A 7,049-nucleotide genomic window follows, 5' to 3' on the forward strand; every position below is an offset into this window, starting at 1 on the left:
AGCATCAACCTCTCAGGTCTGGAGTTGAAGAATGAGTCACTGCTGAAAGCAGGGAAGTGCTTGTGACTTAGCATTTTAACTCTTGGAGAAGGGCTTTACTCAAAATAGCCACACAGATTTAGCAAAATTGGCACCTTCTCTTTAGAGGAGTGAAGCTGCAAGATTCCTGGGAAAACTGGGCTTAGATGACACGTATGCTTTAAGTCAATGAGTGCTGTGAAAGGCAAGAATAAAATCATAATGAACTTTCAAATAAAAATGACGTCAAGGCTATTAATAATCCAAATGTAGAGATGGCTATGATGTATAGACAGAGCCTAGCTGCTAGGCTGGTTCAAGACTGCTTAAGTGTTTGGAGAAAGAATGGAAAAGACCAGGTGGTGTGAAGCTCATCCATGCCCTGCCTTAACTCCTTAACTCCCTCCCATCCTGTATTCTTCATCCTTAATACTGGGTGGAACACTCACTAGGCTTTTATTCTTTTTAAAAGATTTTATTTTTAAGTAACCTCTACACCCAACATGGGGCTTCAACTCACAACCCGGAGATCAAGAGTTGCATGCTAACACTCACTAGTCTTGACCTTCCTTACAAGATTAGCTCCCAAAAGTGGTGGCCTAACAATAATTATGTCACCCAAATAACTTCTCCTCCAGGTACCAGACTCAAAATTTCAGTCTTTTTTAACACCTTCCTCGATCTCATCTCTCATGTCTTGTAAATTGTTGTGCCTTCAGGTTCTTTTCAGAAATATCTGAGCTTTGTCTCCTCTTTCCTAAGTCTAAAACCACACCAGTATGACACCTAATTATCTCGTGCCTGGAACACTAAAATCACTTCCTGGGGGCACTCTGCTAGGACAATAAAAGTATGCCCGTAAATTTAAAGTGCTTTCATTACCCTTGATGATAACTCTGTAGATGCTATTTTTCATGAATAATTAAATCTTTTATCAAATTATTAATTGTGTTAAATTGATCAAAGGCATACAAATATATTATAAAATTTGGTATTTATTAAATATAAAATGCAGGAATGCCCAGGTGGCTCAGTGGTTGAGCTTCTGCCTTCTGCTCAGGGTGTGATCCCAGGGTCCTGGGATGGAGTTCTGCATCAGGTTCCCAGCAGGGAGCCTGCTTCTCCCTCTGCCAGTGTCTCTGCCTCTCTCTCTGTGTCTCTCATGAATAAACAAATAAAATCTCTTAAAAAATATATAAATAAATATAAAATGCATTGAAAATGCATCTTCTATTGAGATGGACAGAGCTGGCTTTTTGCCTCTTTATGAATCTATGGATGAATGTTATCATTAGAATGTGACAGAGTTCTTTTTTTTTTTTTTTTTTGTGACAGAGTTCTACCTCAAGTTCCTTTCTCTCTGGTTATCTCTCTTTCCTTCCCTTCTTCTCCACCCACTTCCTCCCTCTCTCCCTTCTTTTCCTTTCTTTTTTTTTTTTTTTTAATATTTTTTATTTTAGGGATACCTGGGTGGCTCAGTTGGTTAAGTATCTGCCTTCAGCCAAGGTCATGATCTCCCTGGGATCAGGTCCCACATTAGGCTCCTTGCTCAGCTTGGAGCCTACTTCTCTCTCTGCCACTCCCCCTGCTTGTGCTCTCTTTCTCTCTCTGACAAATAAATAAAATAAAATCTACAAAAAAGAGATTTATTTATTTATTTGAGAGAGAGTATGCAAGTGGGGGTGGATGGGTGAGAGGGAGAGAGAGAAGCTCAAGCTGACTCCCCTCTGAGCATGGAGCCTGATGCAGGGCTGGACACAGGGCTGGACTCAGGGCTGGATGTGAATTTGATCCCACAACACCGAAATCATGACCTGAACTGAAATCAAGAGCCCCTCACTCAAAACACTGAACCACTTAGGTGCCATCTTTCTTTCTCTTTTTAATCAGATGTAGGTACTGAGGAAACTTGCCAGCAAAAGTTGGCTGGGATGGAAAGTGTTTTGACATAGGAATATCATTTAGTTATTTGAAGTTTTTTGAGACGCATGCCAAAAGAATGTAATAACCTATAATAAAACGTATTTTTTTATTATTTAGCAGCCGATGACTTCATAATAACCATTTAATTTGGTAAAGGTCAGAATTGGAAATCATCTGGTTTGCAAAAGGATTTGTTATCCAGCCATTAAAATCATTTAATTTCTCAATATCTGTGAAGTATATTAAAAAGACTATAATATAATTTATTAGCTATTATTTTATTAGTCTTTAACTTAGAGGTCCTTTGCTTGTGGAGCTAAAATTACATAAAACTGGGGTAAAAAGTAACCCTGTAAAATTGGACTTTCATACTTTAAGAATTTACCCATTACTTTTTTTTTTTTTTAAAGATTTTTGTTCATTTACTCATGAGAGACACACAGAGAGAGGCAGAGACACAGACACAGAGAGAGAAGCAGGCTCCCTGCAGGGAACCCAATGCAGGATTCAATCCTAGGACCCCACGATCATGTCCTGAGCCAAAGACGCTCAACCACTGAGCCACTCAGGTGTCCTTACCCATTACGTTTGAACACAGGTCTATATATTAATGCTAAGTTTAAGTTACCAAGGAAGTCATCTCAAAGTCTTTAAAAGCTATAATACTTGACAATTATTACACATAAATAGATTCTAATTTTATTTCATGATGAAAAATGATTTTTTATGATTATATATTTGACAGAATTAGTACAGATTTGAATCTGCAAAAGAGGAACCAATTCTAATTAAATGATGCTGGTTTTTCTAGAATTTAAGATATTATATTCTAGGATACACCTTATTATTATTTTTAAAGATTTTATTTATTTATTCATGAGAGACACAGAGAGAGAGACACAGGCAGAGGGAGAAGCAGGCTCCAAGCAGGGAGCCTGACGTGGGACTCAATCCCGGGTCTCCAGGATCACACCCTGGGCCGAAGGCGGCGCTAAACCGCTGAGCCACCCGGGCTGCCCTATTATTATTTTTTAAAGATTTTATTTTTTCATTCATGAAAGATACAGAGAGAAGCAGAGAAATAGGCAGAGAGAGAAGCAGTCCCCCCGCCCCCCGCCCCGCAGGGAGCTTGATGCAAGACTTGACCCAGGACCCCGGGGATCACACCCTGAGCTGAAGGCAGATGCTCAGCCGCTAAGCCACCCAGGTGCCCCTAGGATATATTTTAGAAACATTTTTTTCTCAAATCTGCATACAAGAGGGCAGTCTGTTTTTAGGATTGCAGGTTTATATATTTTTTTAAAATTGATACTAAAAACTCTATGGCCACTATTAATTCTAGGGCATATAAATGATGCATTAAATTAAAAGATGCATCAAGTTAAGAGATTAAACATTACTGCTAAGTGTATGAGTTATGCTAGAAAGCTCTAACATAATCTCTTTATTTTAATAGTAAACCCCAAAGTACATGGAATAAGTGAACACAGAATTAGTTAATAAATGCAGGGTGTGAGAAAGTTGTGCCCACATTGAAAATGAATATCTGTGTACAGTATCTAGTGTTTCGGCAAAAGTTAATAAAAATGTTTCTTCTATGTAATTGTATAAGAAAATATAAAACATTAACTTACCTAGTACCCATAAACACGTTCACTTAAAGATATATTCTACAGAAGTAATCATGAAATTTTTATCTCTTCTTCTGGAATCATAATGGTCGCAAAATATGCAGTGGAGACACTCTGGCCTGAGACAAGGGCTTGCAGGCCAGTGGCTCATTTTAAGGCATAATCCCAAGGAATGGAAGGACAGAAGACAGGAAAGACTGAAAGAGGGAAGGAAGAAAAGCCAATCCAAGGATGTGTTGTTGAGCTGAGTCATCACTGTGGACAACTGCAGCTTAATCCTATTAAGGACTTTGAAGTATCACATGAGAGGCCTGAAAATTGTCCACCCAGGAGAAGTAGTCACCCTCTGGCTCTTGTTCTTTTGGTCAAGGGTCACCTATGGTATATTAACTATCTCCCTTCCAGATTTGGGCAGTTGCCAGATGTAGGTGTCCTGTGTGGCAGCAGCAGAGGGGCTGGGGTAGAGAGCGAGAGACAGGAGATACCGAGGTTACACCAGTGTGCACAACTTGTTGGCTAGAGTGTGTGGCTGGGCCTGGAGGAGGGCAAGTGGGGCACGAGAAGTGTCTGATGGACATCTAACAGGACACCAACTCCTGTTATTACTAAGAATGGTGAAGAAACAGAGAATCTGGATTTGCAGCAGGTTGGTTTCCCAGCATTCTCTATGTTTTGCTTGATTTGCTTTTACAGACACTATTCTAAGATACTCAGATAAGACTGGGAATCTTGCTGTGTGTTGTCACCCGGGTGGAATAGGTGGCACTCTTTCAGTTTTTACCCACACCCTTTTCTTTGCTTTTCCATCACCCTCCCTCAGAAGTGCCGCATCCTTTGACACCAATTCAGGAAGCAGAAGAGGTGAGACTATTAGAAGAACCTTGTCTTACTTCTGGCTTCCCATTCTACCATATAATTAGAATTATAATCAAAGGAGGCCTTGCTTATACCAATATTTGGAATTTCCCTGTTCTTTGGCATTCTGGACATTGTTATGCCATAGTTCCATTCACAGTGGGTGAGAGGTGAATCTTTGATCCCTGATGTGGGGTCCTGTTGAATGTCCGTGAAAGTGGGGAAGTGGCAAAGGAGAAGCAGGATAATCCTTTTACAGGTTCTCAGGCAGGTCAGACTTAGGAAAAAACAAATGGAAGTTGAGGATGTGGAAATTGAGCTATCCACGTCTGTGTACCACCTCAGGAAGTCTGTCTTTTCCAAGGCTTCTCTCACCTTAGCGGATATCTGAGGTATATGATGTTATTGTCTGCTTTGCTGTTGCTTCTTGCAACCTGGATAAAATCCTCTGGCCAATACCTAGAGGGATTTATTGCATTGCCAGCATGAGCTTTCACGGGGAGCTGGGCTGAGGAGATCTGTGAAGTGTGGAGGTTATTTTCTTTACAAACCTCAGTGTTTTGGAATTGGTGAAAGTATAAGCAGACATCCTTGTCTTCATGCTCAACAGTATGGCATTTGAATGCTTGTTCAGATTCTTTCTTAGAACTTGTTTCTCAAACAATCACAGGAGGTTATTCACCAAAGTCAATGAAACTGAAATGTTCTTTGTCAGCAGGAGAATATAACTAGATGTGCTCTCATTATATCCATTGGAAGCGTTTCCTCTGATCCTCAAAATATATTATTACATTTTGGATGACATTAAGAGATAAGTCTTTAGTCACGGAGTTCTAGTAGGAGGGAAAAAAAGTAGTTTTGGTTATTTTCTTTATTATTGTTGTTAAAATGTGAATCATGCCCTTCAGTTGATGAATTCTCATTGAAGCTTCAATGGAAGGGGAAGATGAAATAACATAAATGATAGCTATAATTAATTTTATACTAAGCTTCCTTGATGAAATTAATATTGTCAGATGGAAATGTAATTTAAGCAAAATATGCTTATATGCTCATGTAAGCTGAGTTACACATTTGGACTTTAAGAAAAAAATCACTCTTGCATTTCATAGAACCGCTTACAAAATGATTTAGCTTAATTGTTTGTACAGCTTTCTAGACATTATAGCTCTTTAAAGGAAATAAGGGCACATGAGATGAAGGAGGGAAAGACAAAGGGTCATTTTAAATATGCTTCTATTATTTTGAAAAGAAAAAAAACAACCTATAATAATGTGAGACACTTCTGATTCCCAAGGAAACTTTTTTAAAAAACATACATGTTAATATATTCTGGCAATAGTTTTGTATTTGTAAAAAAGGAAAAGGAAAAGCTCTGGCAATTTAAAGCAATTTAAATTAAATTGAAATAAGTTACATTGGCTTGTTAAGTAAATTTCAAAACATATTGACCCAAAAGGTCAGCAAATGTTAGTGAAAAATATACAAGTCAATATCTATTGCATGCCTGAATTCTTTGTCTTTATATGACATGTCAAGCAATTTTCGTAACTGGTCAGGAAAAAGTAAAAAACAAGAAACATCAAGACAGCTCACTGATTTCAGATAAAATCTTCTACATTCTCAAAAAAAAATACCCATAAGCATCATAAATTGACATTGATTACTATTCGGAAAAAAAAAAACCTAACATCTGCAACCTGTTTCTTGATATGAAACCAAACATTATGTAACGTAATGAAAATTCAAACTATTAGTCAATTTGTTAATATTTCTTCCCTAAAGAATCTACTCCTGGTAGAGAGTCAATATAATACTTATTAAATTAGCTAATTGCAAGAGTTAAGAGTTCATTCATGGGACTACAGAAACTCAAGTTGATGTGCCACAAGAGAGGGTGGTTTACCAGTTAAGTCAGTGTTCTTCTCTACACCCAAATATGGGGATACATGACTATTCCCTACCTTTTTTCCTTCAGAATATATTGAATCCATACAGCTGTGCCAAGGATATGCTATATTTATGAGAATGTAAAGACCTCATAGGTGAGATTAGACAGCTGGGCTGTAGGCCTTCCTCTTGATCACTACACTGCACTTTACCCCCAGATATAGCAGACAGTAGATGTGTCGAGTAACACTGGGTCCTTGTGTTCTTCCTGTGGCCAGAGAGGGAGGGGGTTGTAAAATCTCAGGTAACAAGAGCCAATAGGAGGAAGCAGAGGACCTAGTATTTATCTAGCGCCCACCCCGGGGGGGGCATGCACTGTGGCTCCCATCCATGAGTGGCCTCATATTGTTCTTTCAACCACCTGAGAAGGGGATATTATTTCTATTTCACACATAAGGAAAATAAAGCTCACACAGAGGACACAGTTCAAATGTAGTGCTATTAAGATTTTTCACTTGGGTTTTATGTTATCTCAGTAATTATTTCTTGCATCTGTGATTGTTATGAACCCATCTTTTTTTAAGTTACTGATCTTTGACTTCTGGATTCGCTGGATTTCTAATACCTCCAATTCCTGATGTCCCAGACATGATTCATGACTTTCCTTTTCCAACTGGCTCTTCTCTTGCACCCAGCCTCCTGAGAAAGAAATTTTAACTGCATCCCAACCCC

This window comes from Vulpes vulpes, chromosome 13 (assembly GCF_048418805.1).
Source record: "Vulpes vulpes isolate BD-2025 chromosome 13, VulVul3, whole genome shotgun sequence".
NCBI classification, from domain to species: Eukaryota; Metazoa; Chordata; class Mammalia; order Carnivora; family Canidae; genus Vulpes; species Vulpes vulpes.